Below are 15,860 nucleotides of genomic sequence, written 5' to 3'. Positions count from 1 at the left end.
TACACTACTGATTCTCTTCGGCTAAAGGAGCTGATCATCTAGAAGTGTGCTCAAATTTCTATGGAGGCAAGTAGTTATAGAGCTTGAGTTTTCTGAACTCGCATCCTCTTGGTGCTAAATAATCCTCCCAAAATAATATGTGCTCATAAATAGATATATTATATGTCTTTCTGAATCAAATATGAGAGTTTGCTCAAAATAGTTCTTTAGAACTAAAATAACTTTTTGAAAATCTAATACTTTCTTACTAAAAATATGCATTTGAGGAAAAATAGACTTTCTTGAAACTCTTTGTAAAATAATGCACTTGAATCTAGATAAACTTTCTTTTAATACTTCTTTAAAACTTGTAATATACTTTACTCATAAAAATAATGCATATGAAATACTATGACAAGGTTTTCAAATAGCTTTATCTAAGAAGGGCCCATGTGGTAGAATAAGCATGAACCATCTATTAAAAATCATCAATGATATGAAGTATAAGACTTTCAATAATAGAATTAGTAAATAGAGAGAATTCAGAATCATAGACTTTAAGCTAAAAAAACTAGCTTTAATCTTACTAATTGAAACTGTAGATGTAGGTGATGAAGAAGAATTGAGTTCCTCACTATGATAGACTTACCTACCTTTCTACAAAATATCCAAAAAATTATGATCTTTGAAGGAGAAGAACCAAAAAAAATGTCACTACCCGAATCTGGGTGTGATGGTACATGTCCTTTTCTACCGATAAGTCAGTCTAAAACCCAACAGTTACGGAAAATAAAGCAGAAAATAGACTAAATAAGCAAGTAATAAATAAAAGCGGAAGTCTTTCAACTAAATAACCCCCCAAAGATTGGTTGTCACATGTACAAGCCACTAAAATGGGACCGAAATGAAAGATACAAGTCTGAATATGTCTTCAACTCTCAAACAGAGTAAAGCATAAAAGTACAGGAAATCAGAGAGTCTGCTGGGCGACAATAGCCATCTCTCTCAACTCCTAGAAGCCTTAGATGATCAGAAAGAACGGGTGATCAAAGTCTAGGCTCAGAATCTACACAAGTGTAGAAGCAAGGGTGAGTACCAAACAACACGGTACCCCACAAGCCGACTAACAAAACTAAGTAAATCTAATAGGACACACGAACTCCTTTCTAACCCAACTGAACCTCCATAATTATAACCTGCACAGAAATTATTCCAAACTAACACCTCAAGCTAAACTATTCAAATAATACTTAAATCACAATTCAATATCACAAGTCATGGTATATAAGTAATCACAATTCAAATATAAGTATCAAATCTTCCACACACAGATATGTAGAAATATATATGGACACTCAATGATCATGAATGTGTGCAATTACCAGCAAAGACTTCGGCATCATAATCTCACCAAAAATAACCTCGGCATCACAATATCTGGCTAAAAATGACCTCAGCTGCACAATCTCTTGCCAAAAATGACCTCGGCAACATTATCTCACCGAAAATGACCTCGGCTTCATAGTCTCTTATCAAAAATGACCTCAGCATCATAAAATCTCATTGAAAATGACCTCGACATCATAATGTCTCACCAGAAATTACCTAGGCCTCACAATCAGGTGTATCTCATCACGGTGTTTCAGAACCAATGTAATCAGCATGCTCAAACAAGTAATGAGGAATAAATCAAGTCTAACAATCTGCAATCATAATCTGACTATCAAAGTACTTCATCAAATACACATAGATATCTACATCACGGTATATAATACTCAAATTACTTTGATAACACATATCATCTTTTATTAAACCAATCGATTAATTTAGATTAATTCATGTCACATTTTAACCCGTAACCTCATTTCCATTATTCCCCAAAATATATACAAAAGGGAAATTCGGGAATCTAACAGATTCACGGAGTTTTAAAAGTCCACTTGCCTTGGCCAAATTGCAATCAATCAATTGACATGAGCCTTCCCTTTTGAATATACTTCGAATCACCAAAATCAATTTGAATAGTGTTTCACAATCAGAGTTCAATTCCAACGATATTAAGAATGCGAAATTTAGAAAAAAAGGGTCAAAAGGCTCAAATTTCAATTTCAAAAATTAGGGGCTAAATTCGAGAAATTTTACATGGTAATGTTCCGCTAAGTATTAGGAACTCATTGGTGAAAATTATTTCGAACAATAAGTCCAAAATAGATCAGAATTCTCATTTAAAGCACTTTTCCAAAGTTCTTGAAAAAAACTCCAATTTCACCAATTAAAATCATCAATTTCCATGTTTAAATCCAGAATTAATCAATGGGTTACGAAGAATATGGGTTAAAATCACTTACCCAATAGGTTTGTCACACAAAATCCCTTGAAAATCGTCTACCCAAGCTTTCCAAGTTCGAAAATTGTGAAAAGGCTAAAATTCTGGCCAAAACCCCTCTCAGATGTTGCTTAAGCTACACAGGGTTCGCTTAAGTGAAGCCCGCAAAAACCACGGCCTTTGTTTTAGAGACAAGGTATTCACTTAAGCTAAGGTCGCTTTCGTGACACACTCTTCGCATTATAAAGGCCCGCAAAAAATCATTCCCTTCACTTAAGCGAGGGCACCAGAGTACAATAACCTCAAAATTTCAGCAAATCTCAAAAGTCTTTGAAATGACCATCGAGATTCATTCGGAATATCGTACACACAAATCATATATGTAATCCTACTAAATTTGAAGCTCTAGACTCAACGGAACCATCAGAATTTGATTTTGAGATCTCCTTGACCTAGAATTCAGAAAGTCGCTACTAACTCAACTTTATGCCACAAATCACCAAAATGCCCTCGAAGCTTTTAAAAAATACACAGAAACTCTTCCTAGGCCTAAAATCACCCTCCGAATTTAATAGAGTTATTGGAATTTAATTCTGAGCATCCGATCCCATAATATTGACTAAGGTCAACCTATGGCCAAAATCTCAAAGATTTCTAACTCAACACCTCAAATCTATGATATAACCCCGAATCTGATTCTATCAGCTCTCCTAGACCAATTTCAACATTCTAAAATTGATGGAATCAACGAAATTTCATTCCAAGACCTGAAACTCTAAATGACCTCAAATACCACTCTTGAGCCATTCAAACCTCTAACACTCAAAGTTTACCAACAATCCCAACTTTTCAAGAAAAATCATTAAACCATCATCGGATATCAATCAAATATGACTTGGAGAAACTAAATAGAGGGTTAAAATAGTCATTTTATGAAAAATACTAAAATTGATCTTTAGAGTCATTACAAAAACTTTTCTTGAACCTTAAAGATGAGTTATTTTGTAACCCTAGGTTTTGAGCATAAAATTATTTCTTAAGATACATAATCATATCTTACAATCACTAGAAAATTGTGAGAGTAGGCTTACCTCGATTTGGAAGAAATACCTCTTGATGGACTTACTTGAATAAAACCCTAGGTTTTTTATCTTTGAGAGAGTTATGTGTCTTAAAGTTCGTGGAAGAAAATAATGAGAAATTCCATTGATCTCACACTTATACGGGACTTAAAAGTCGAGTGGGGAAGTTTACTAAGACAAAAGAACTAAAATACCCTTAATTAGATGAAGTCAGATATATTTTTCACCTAGACATAGAGGGCATGCGCCTCAGGGCTCATTGCGTACCCTGGGAGGTGACCCCACAAGTTCTATCACAGACTTAGGTGGCTTTCAGCCTCTGAAGTTTTGTTTGGTAACATGTGCGACATGGACCTCAGCACAATGCTCAATAAAATGGGCATAATATTTTTCTTACATATCATATTGACAAACAGTTTGCTGCATTAGAAATAAGACTCACATACCTTTAATTTGATAGGTCATGGGCTATATAACTCTTCATATTCTAAGACATATGACAGATCGAAGTTTACCCTTGCTTGAACTTATATGAAAACTTAATCTTTAAAAAAGCTCTAAACTCGACTTTGTGCTAGAGGTCTCTAAGACCTTAACTCACATCCAAAAACTTCCACACACTTAGCAATTCACCCTAAAACCTATATATAACTATAAATTATTGAGTTCAGACCTATACGCATGCAAAAATTAATTTGGGTCTTAGCTTAGAATTTGCGGGGTGATATATTTGATTACCCTTCTCCATTCGTTGGTAGCAAAATTTCACCTTAGATCATTTTGCTGGACATGTTGAAATTAGAAAAAGGTTCATTTCTAAAATTATCTTGTCAACTAGCTTCATTATCTCAAGGGCCTATATATAGATGATGTTGGTTGAGCTACTTGAATCAATTAACACACACTTAATCTTGAAATCAATTAAACTTTAAAAAATTACCAAATTACCATTGTGTGAAAATCCCAAGTAATTTGAATCTTCACTATTGAAGGTAATTGGTTCTAGATTCACGATATCTCGATGTCTCTTCCCGAAACTAACGGAAGGCCTTTTTGATCTAACAAAGTTGCTTCACTAACCTATCCCCCCTAATTATCATGTTAACCACATGTCAAGGTGGATTTGTTCTGGTTGACGACTTGTTCCCTTCCGTTTCTTTTCAATAGTTGGCCTTGGCTTGGTCACTCAAAAATTTCCTCAGGTGACCTTTCTTGAGCAGTATGACCACCGCTTTACGGAGATGTCTATAGTCCCTAGTCTTGTGCCCATATGTTCCATTGAATTCATACCATATATATTGATCCTAAAGTTACGATCAGACTGTCCTGTCTTTTGGAATCAGGCTTCCTTTATGCCTCTTATGGTTAAGACTAGTTGTACCAAGTTGATGTTGAGTCATACTCTGATAGCCCCGGGATCTCATTAGTTGTGTAAATTATGGTAAAAGATCTTTCCACTTATGTACTCTCTAAACCTCTATGACTTACATTTATATCATTTTTTTATCAAATTTGTTCTTAGGTTAAATGCCACGGTCATGTGGTCTAGAGATTGGCATTAAACCAGATGAATAAGAATAGAAACAACTCTGCATAGTCTTTGAGTCCATATCTTTGCCCTTTATTGTTTTTTCATGGGGCCGACAATAATCATCTTCTGCCCTGATCTTTGACTTATACTGATGATGTACATTGACCCAAGTAGTAGCCTTGAGTTTTATCAAACTTTCTTTCAATTTTTGAGAAGCAACTGAATTGTCCGCATTCAAATCCGTTGTAAAAGCTTCCACGGTCCAATCATCATGCACTAGAGGCAACAACATCCTTTATTTCTAGAATCTGGTTATACAATCCTAAAGCATCTCAAAGTTGTCCTATTCAACTTTACATATGTTTTCTCTTTTGGCTTACACCTTTCGTGCTCCAGCATGCACTTTGACAAAGGAATTTGTAAACATAACAAAAGAATCAATACTGTTTAGGTAATAATAAGCACCAATCTAAAGCTTTTCTCAATAGAGTCTCTTTGAACTTCTTCATTAGAATCGACTCAATTCATCTTTGGTCAAGTCATTCCCCTGGAATATTGTTAAAAAATCAAGAATGTACTCATGAGAATCCACTTTTCCATTATACTTAGGAATATCCAATATCTTAAAGTTCTTTGGGATCGGCTTTGTTACTGCACTAGATTTTTATGAGAACTAAATGTATGGTCTTTCAATAGTGGAGATGCCTATGGGATCTGATCCTGCAGGCATGCAACTTCCTTGGGCTTCATAAACTCTTCGCTAAAAGATTAAACTATCAGTACTTCTAAGCTGGAACAAGTGTTTTAAAAGGCAAAGGCGCGAGTCGAGGCAGTTTACGAGACATAGGACAAAGCGTAAGCCCCGAAACATAAGGCGTAATTCTCATAAATCTATGGTGTGTATATCTCATGTATCTTCAATTTTACAATAATATTACTAATAAAGTAAACAAAAGTAAAACAATAATTCTCCAAATAAATCACTAAAAATATAGAAAAAATATTATATTTATTATTTGAGAAAGATAATAACACAAATTAATGATAATAATTGAGATAGTCTTTAAAATAAAATCACCAGTCATTTCATCATCAATTTCGATATCTACTAGTCTTTCTCACCCGCAACTAATATTTGCACTGGTGATTGTTTATATATATCAAAGAATGAGAAGAATAAAAGTGTAAGAGCAATGACAAAAAAAAAATAAAGTTGCCTTAGAATATTTTACTATATAATCTTTATCCTGTCAATTTCAGGCATGATTATCTAAAAAATAATTTTGGTTGTTCATTTTCTATGATAGTAGCATTTTTACATGATAACATAAAGTATAAATATCATTACGCTAAAAATACGATTTATAGAAAAAAATGTTTTTAAAATAATAAAAACTAAATTTAATGCATGAGGCGTATGTTTTTACGCCTGCAACTTACGTTTTTATTTATGCTAGAGAAATACACCCAAAATTCTAGGGCGTACATATTATGAATCTACACATTTCATTTACGCCCCAAAGCATTTTTCATACACCCCTCTTAGGGACTTGCCTTGGAACTTGCCACAAAAATACTTTTGAAAAAGATTCCTTAAACCGCTTCTTGACATTATGTAATATCCCGGAAGCTGGAATGTTAGAAAACAAGGTTCAAAAGAGGAATTTTTTGAAAAACTCAGCTTTTGACACCAGGTGATGACTACGAAGGTCATCATGGGCCGTGTTCCTCACCATGGTTCATGGTGTGCCACTATGGTGGATATTTTGAACTTAGACTCTACAGGGAAAGGGTCCATAACAGGGACCACTGTTTGTGGTGAGCCCTACGATATGTGGTGCCCTTAGTGGTTGACACGCTCCCCAAGACCCATGTTCAGTCATCCACAACGCACGACCACCATGGGCCATATTGTCCATCATAGGTCGTGGTGGACCTCGTGGTGGGAGCCCACGGAAAGCCTCTTGTCCATAATTTAAGTTTGGGACCAGGTCCCAACCACCACGGGTCGTATTTCCCTTCACGAACCATAGTGGGTCCCGTGGTGGCCAAGGCCCCTTTTCAGAAGTTGAAGTCTAGCTCCACGATGGGGACGACGGCCCATATTGGCCTTCATGGACTATGGTGATGGTTCGTTCATGTACTCGAATCCAGTTTTAAGTGAGGGTTATTTTGGTCATTTTTCTATATTTCATTAATGAATGTGGACGGTTTTTGGGACTAGATTCTTACCTATTAACTAACCTAATTCCCCTAACCCTCTCATTCTCGCCATAATTCTCAAAAATCACAAAGTCTTCTCTCCCAAGTTTCCTCTCAAGAGTCTTCTTCTCTCTTAAGCAATTCAAAGGATTTATTTAAGGTCAAGCTTCCATTCTCTTCAAGTTAGGGCTCATTAAGGTCAAGGTACGTGGGACTTTATCAATGGATACCTTTCACCCATGGAATTTCAAATATTTCTTCTCAAATTCTCCTGTGATTTCTTCAATTAAAAGTCCTAATTTCATGAATTTCATTAGGTCTTCTTAATTATGATATACTTCAATGCTATTAGCCTAATTATACATGATTTCAAGTTGAATTTCAATGACCTATGCTAATTTTAGATTCAAGTATGATTTATGAGATATGATCATGATTTTTAAGTTATTTCAATGAAAGCTTTATAAATTAAGTTTAAAGATGCTTTATACAAAGAAGTTTATGAATGATGATTCTATGATGTTTCAAGCAAGTTAATGATAGGGCAAGTTAAGTCCCTAAAGATGTTTTATGAATAAATATATGTAATGATAGAAGGCCTACACCTACATTACATGAGTTATATGATAGATGAGCTAAACCTATGATTTTACTATGTTGATGCTAAATGAGCTATTCTAGTGTTACTTTATAAATATGGATTGATATTTATTATTATCTTTCCCTATGATGTTTATGATCATGTTTTATGATAGTTTCATTGGGATAATGACTAAGCACCGAGAGGACTATTAGGTGGGGTTGGCCCGGTAACCAAAGGTTTGTTACCCAAGAAAATCCTAGTAGCAACCTTTAGTCCCAAACTATGTTGCTCGCTTAGGTTCAAAGATGCCAATATGAAAAAGCTAGTGGATCCACATAACAAAGTTAAAAGAGTTACTTAATGGAGTATTCCCTGTCAAGGTAGCCTCCCCTGTATCGATGTGGGAGTCATCGAATTCCATGTATTAGCTGACATGGTCTTATATGTCAGTTAAAGACTCTATCCCACAATAGTTTCAGTTGAGTTATGAGTTTTTATGATATTTATGAGAATTTGATGCATTGACCAATGATTTAAATATTTTAATGTTCTCATGACTTTATTCATGTTTTAAAAATATTGGTCTACCATTTCATGATTCATATTGATTATGTCCTATGTTTATTGTTCATGCATCTTCTCACATACTTAGTGCATTACATGTACTAACGCATATTTTTTGTCTACATTGTATCATAATGTAGGATTCGAGGATCACGTTCATCCTCTTCTCGCTCATGGCTAGTGCCTATTATTAGTTTACTGTTGTTGAGTCCTCACAGTTCGAGGACATGACATTTATTTCATATTTGATAGTTGTTACTTCATTACTCTTATGTTGTCTATTTGGGTGAGCTAGGAGTTGTCTTATGCCCCCATCGAGTTAGTAGAGGCATGTTAGGTAGTGAAGAGTCTATGTTGTCGTTTTCTCATTTCGAGACCTACATTCTATTTGAGATTTTGCTTTCGTATATTGATTTAGCTTTATTGCTTTTTTATCTTATGTATGCTCATGTATGTTATGCTAAGAGGCTTGGTTGGGGTCCTTCAGGATTCTAATCGCCGTGTTATGGCTAGGACCTAGGTCGAATCGTGACACCTTATTGCTTTGTCTCCTTCCAATTATGTTTTCACTACGAGATTAGTTTGTGAATTTCTCAACGGTGGAACTGCCCCTTGTGGCATTTGTTTGCCTATTTCCGGTATTGTTTGATGCCATTGTAGTTAGTGATTTTTGCAACTCCATCATCCTTTGGTACTGATGGGTTAGGAGGTCCACCAAGGACCTTTGTTGATAGGGATGGCAAATGGGGTGGTGTGGGGCGGTTGCGGGGCGAACCCGCAAATACTTCAATCCGTCTCGCCCGCCCCCCATAGCATAATTTTTTTGTTTTCAACCCATCCCGCTCCGCTCCGCATGACAAAGCGCCGCATAAATCAGCCCCGTATAATTTTTTTATTATTATTAAATAAAACTTGCGGAAAATGTGTCTAACTATTTTAAAGATTTATTTATTATCATTTGTAGTTCTTTTATTATCATTTTTCAATGCTAAATGTGTCTAATTTTTTGACTGGATTTGAAAACTAAGTTGTTCAAATAAAATCAAATATCTCCTTTGCCAATGTTTCCATGACAGAACTCCTAGTAAAACATATCTAAAATACATTGGGATTTGGGATTAATATTGATGATCAGTGCCCTGTCTAAAAAAAGGAGCAAGAAACTACTCTCCACATCTTCATCAACTACAATTCACCATGGGAAAATATGAATTTCAATCCAAATAACACTAGCCCTATACACTGGCTCCTGTAAGTGAAATTTTGCAATCCTACGCTACCACCAATGATTGATAACAAATTGTACAGGCAACAAATATTTTTTAAAAAATAAAATTGAAGCCCTTTAAATTAAATGAATAAAAGAAGTGCAACATGATTTCATTATTTGTTTTCCAGTTAATCAAAATGAAGTTTTTCAAAAAATTAATTCTTATAGTTTAGTATAAATTTTAGAATAGCTTACAGTAAATGAGGAAAATAATTTTAAAGAGAATTTTATAAGAGAAATAAAACATGCTAACTTGAAGAATTTAACAAAAAAGAAATAAAAAACAAGTTTTTAGTTAAAAAGAAATAGTGTAATTTAAACCTAGAAATTTTATAATCCGCAACCGCTTCGTCCTGCATAAATTTTCTAAAAAACTTTTCTAACCCCCCTGCTCCCGCCCCCACGTACATAATTCCACCCCCGCCCCGCCCTGCATATGGTTCAAACCACCCTGTCTCGCATACGCCCTGCTCCATTACCATCCCTATTTGTTGAGCAGTCATAACTTTCAAAATTTCTCTGATTGTCTTCATATATGAAAGACTGTAATTCTAATGATGATTTTCTTCCTCACCGGATAGGTCGTTGGGGGTCCTTTCTCTCACATCTCAACGTACGTTCCCATATGTTAAATATATGGTCTCTTATTCGGGTCACTCTACAGTGGGAGTAGGGTGTACATGGAATGAGTTGGTTCGATTTTTTTACAAATCAAATTAAATTATTTGTGTCGGATTATTAAATCTATAAACCAAATCAAATCAATAAAAGTCGGGTTTTTCGATATCAATTTTTCTCGGGTTTTTCATTTTTTTCGGATTTTTCGGGTTTTTCATAGTATCTAATAAAAAGCACAGAGCAGTGTTTCTTAAAAAATATTCTAGTACAAAATATCAACATATAAGATGGAGGCAAAACACTAAGTTTTAACTTTATAATATAACTTTATAAGATGGGTTTTTTTGTATATTATTTAGATGGGTTTCTCAAATCTAAATCTAAATGTAAGAAAGAAAACAAAAATTATGAAAAAATTTTAAAAAATATTTATAAATTATATTTTAATAAATATTTTTATGTATAACATAATTTAAAAGTAGTATATCTATAATCGGGTCGGTTTGGGTTCGGTTTGACTTTTTTTAGTTAAAATCAAATCAACCCTATAATGATCGGGGGGGTTTTCTAAACACCAAACTACTAGTCGGGTTTTTTTTCCAATTTGATTCGATTTGTTGATTTGATACGGTTTATCGGTTTGCCCTGTACAGCCCTGAGTGGGAGCAACAAAATGTTTCTCATAATGACCTACTCGATCCCAAGCACCGCTAGAGATAAGTAGTCTATTTATCATGTTTGACCGATTGTTAGCACCATTGTTATTCATAACTGCCATAGGTTATTTATGAAAAGCAATGAATCTAAGCAAGTTAGTAAATAGAGAAACTAGTCAGATCAATACCACTCGAAAAACGGTATATTTGAGTTTGTTATGAGGTTAGGAACACACATATTGATTTGACTTGTAAAATAAAGATTAAGTAAATAAAGGTGTTACTTGGTATAAAAACGTAAATAAAATTAAATAAGTAAATGAACAGTACATCAAAGAGTCATAGCTCTAACTATGATTCTGGTGACGACCTTGTTAGTTTCGAAACTGGAGAACCTGTTATGAATGTTCTTAATAGATCTACCTTAAATGAGTAAGTAATGACCGAAAGTTTAGAGTGAAAAATATAGATGTAAAGCCTTGTATTTTCAAACGTCCAACCCTTTACAAGTGAATAACTCATGAGCAATTTATAGATAACAAATGAAATATATCAACCAATGAAATTGCTCCGCTTGAGCCCTATAGAACGTCGTCCAATAAAAATGTTCCATCTGGACATACCATTACTCACACCATCTTAAATCCACCGGGATTTGCAAAATTTTGTACGCACTTAGTTGACACGTCTGTCATTTCTTTCTTCTAACATGCTTCCGAGCCACGAGTCCCATCCTTCATTCTCCGAAGTTCAGTGGTTACGATGAAAGTGTCTAGTACAATTTATGATCCCGATTTATTCTGCCGAAGATTGTTCAAACATGACTTTCCTCCGGAGTCTTTACTTAGCTCGCCTTTAGCATTGTTTTAATACCAGGCATCCTCATTCTGTGCGACCACATATTCACAATGATTTTTCCCATACAATTTAACTCTTATACATTGATAATATAAAAGATTACCTTTTACAATTATTAACATGGATTTGCAAATGATCTGCTCCAGGATATAAGGTTATATTTTTGTTAATATAAAATATAGGGATAATTTCATATACCTGACCTGAGGTTTTGCCTTATAACATATGCTTTTCTTGTGGTTTTGAATACTGCACATGCCTCCTTTATTTCGCATTTAATGTAACAAAACTATTATTCAATCTAAAATGGGCAAGTATATGCCTTATATATATTCATTTTATGTTTTTTTAATTTTGTGACACGAAAAAATATTTTTAAAAATATTCTAGATTTGATTAATGTATTTAATTCACTTAATCTACCATATTCTTTATATTATATTTACACTTATTTTGTATTCGAATTTGCAAAAATCAAATAATCCAAATCTAATTCTTTGAAAGGGAAAAAAAAAGTAATCTAGTATCATTTGATACAAAATGTACACCCTGAAAGAAAAAAAAAATAACAAAGACAGAGAGATTGTTGTGGGAGAATTTTCATTTTACGGATATTGTTTTATATTCAATTTCTTCCCACAATTTTTTACCATAAAAAAACATTAAAAAAATGAAAGAAAATATCGCATAGATTTTTTTAAAATTTCTTAGTTTCATTAGATTAACATAATTTTTTTTAGAAAAATTTAAGTGCATGCGTAGACTAAATTAATGTATTCAGTAAACAAAATAAAGATAAAGTAGGCTAGTCTTATTACATAAAATAGAAGGAAAAAGAACTTGACAAGAAGGGGAATATTTGTCCATTTTTTTGCCCTGAAATAGTTCTGTTACACTAAACATAAAATACGAAAAGTATATGTAATATTCAAAACCACAAAAAAAAATTATGTGTTATTAATTGAAACCTCAAGAGAGGTTTATGAAATTACCCCTAAAATATATGGGTGAATTTCCATCCACAATTTTATTTTTAAAATCAAACTTTCTTCTCAACTTTGAATAATAATTAAACTATCCCCTTTATCCTAATTAAATTTTAAAAATGTCTATTATACCCTTGAATTATCAACTTATATTTTTACTTCTTTAAAAATCATGATCTTTTCATTTTTTTTGGTATTCATGTAACAAATTTTTTCATGAAAGCAAAAAGATTATCTTTAGGACTAAAAGTGAGAAACACTAATTAAATATATAAACTAATGATGTTTTATAATGAAGTAAATTAGCATACTAAGAAAATTAATTTTAGTAATAATAATCAAACTCTAATATTTAGTTATACAAGTGAAAATAACAGAGAATAATAATTATACATATATTTCTATGTAGAAAATACATAATAATTAATTTAATTAAGGTCAATTTTTTAAAGATTGTATTTATTTATATGTTAAATATTTAAATTGTAATTTAAGTAATACTGCATCAATGTCTTTCAAAATTTGTTTTTTATATAGATAATAGAGAATATTCCCACCATTTATATTACATGATCCTCATTCCAAAAATAGTTGTTTTATTTACTTGTCCATTTTATGAAATTAAAAAATATATATATTTTTTATTTCTACCCTTAGTATTAAATAACTGCATAAAGTACTAGTAGTCAAATTTAAAGTTTCAAAGCATTATTAATAATGTACTTTAGTAAAATACAACTCTAATAAAAACTATTTAAGGGGTGTCATTGTTGGAAATCTTATGGAAAATACTCCACCATCACGAACACTAACACTTCATCACGAACACTTGTAAGAAATTCACGTAGCTTGAGGCGTGCTTCTGTCACTATCCTTCAGAATATTTCACTCGAAATATCAAAACTAAAAGCCAGAAACTAACAAAAATAGAAAAGAAAAACTAAGAATCAGCAGCTAACAAAGATAAAAAAGAAAAACCTAGCAAAAAAAAAAGAAAGGGAGATCAACAAATTGTTCTCTCATTTCCTAATAGAGCAAACTATGAACAATATATATAGTAGAGAAGATGTTACCAGCGTTGCAATGCCATAAAGGCAATTCAAAACAATAAGAATTGAATAGCAATTGAAGAGAGAATTACCGGCCGATAATTTAAGAGGATAAAGAATAGTGGTCAATTAAATTGGTCAATAGGAAGGGTTATTTCAATGGTTGAGAAATGGACAATATTCTCATTAACAAGTCATTTAAGACTTGGTCAAATTGATTCAACAAATATGTTTGGTAACTGACCAAATATCCAATCATGAATGTCATTAAGACTATTCAATAGTCATCAAAATATGCCACCTAATTGACAAGGTATGAAGGAATAGACCTGGACAATAATATGAATACTTATTTTTGAGATATTAGAATTATTTTTCCAACAATCCCCTACATATCTTAATAATAATAATAATAATGGGTAGAATGAAATAAGAAGCTTTGTTGGATTTTCACATTTGAATAAAATGCGTCAAATTTGGTGTCTCGTAGACTATGAACCAGACCTAGATAAAACAAGATTAAACTTACAGAACCATTGGTGAAGTTTAACTTCTATGAACCAAAAATTCTTTTGTAAGCCTAGCGTCTTATTCTATCACATCAAACTTACACAATCTTTGTCGTTATCGCGGTTTTGTGCTAAGAGGCCATGCGATGTCCTGATAGTTATGAGTTCTCTAGAAATCTGTCACAATTTCATAGAAGAGGCACCACCTCACACTCATATAGGTCTAATCATCAAGTGTATTCTACAGAGAAATACACCACCTATACAGGATATGGTTTGGATTAAGAGTTTAACTCAACCCTCATTTTCCCTTGCAGATTAATGCACTATATTCACACATCATAAGAGGGACATAATTTTATAGTGCTTACTTGATCAACTAATGACTTGCTATTACCCATATGAACCTAACTCATGAGATCACCAATCACATAGGTTGGGTTACCATCATTGTTGATGTCACGACCCAAAATAGACCATGAGTGATACTCACACTTAAGCTCCTACGTGGGAGAACCAACGATATAAATCCCAACTTATATTAGTGATTCAACTTATGAAATACGACAATAATGCGGAAGCTCAACTTATGAAAGTAAAAAATAACAAAAACTATTAAAATCTATTACATACTTTCCCAAAATCTAAAAGTCATCACATTAAGGACATCTAATTCCAAAATACTAAGTCTGAGAGTATCAAACACCATAACAAATGAATAACATAGTTGTCCGAAAGATAAGGACATCATGTTATGGCTCAGAGAATCCAACACGAACTAGAAGGAATAACTCACCCTGGAACCTGATTTGCTGGACACTAGCTAGAGCTGAGGGCGAGTTGAAGTCGCTAGTATACTCATTGCACTCCACAAAAGAAAAACAAAGAATAATAGAAGTAGGGGTCAGTACAGGACATGTACTGAGTATGTATCATCGACCTACTCAAAATAGAAACTAATATGCATAGAGTAATAACAGGAAATCAACTATAGCACTTAACAGGTGGAAAACAACAAGTACATGTGATAACACAATAAAGCAAGTAAGTAATCAGTCAACAATACACATGAGGTCTCATGCCTCCACACCACACTCTTTTGGAAAACAGATTCTTTGAGATTGAGCATATTACATTATTTTAATATATTTTTCTTTAATGTTATCATTTCGAAACGTGATACCTGATCCAATAATATCATGACGGTTCGTGGCACCCGATCCAAATATATCGTATTACCTCATGACACCTGATCCAAATATATAGTTAATTAATCATTCTTTATCATCAAATTCAACTTCATTAACAATATTTCATCAAGTCTTCTTTATCCAAGGCATCACTTTTGATAGAGCGAGTTTAAAATTATGGATTTCACGGTCTAGGGATTGTCGACCAATCACAACAGCATATTAATCATTCCAACGACAATAATTAAATACATAGTAGGCTTCACACATTACTCAATGACTATCAATCACTATTACGAGTCTATCTATGATATAAAATAAACCATAACCTACCTCAACCGAAGAACCAAAGTTAAGCAAGCTAATTCACTAATGTTTTTCCTTTCTTCAATGCCTTAGAACATTTTCCATCTATTAAATATATAATATTCGTAAGTAAACGAGTTCGTAGACACCC

This window comes from Solanum dulcamara, chromosome 7, assembly GCF_947179165.1.
Source record: "Solanum dulcamara chromosome 7, daSolDulc1.2, whole genome shotgun sequence".
Lineage (NCBI taxonomy): Eukaryota > Viridiplantae > Streptophyta > Magnoliopsida > Solanales > Solanaceae > Solanum > Solanum dulcamara.
Note: the sequence above shows the minus strand (reverse complement) of the source record.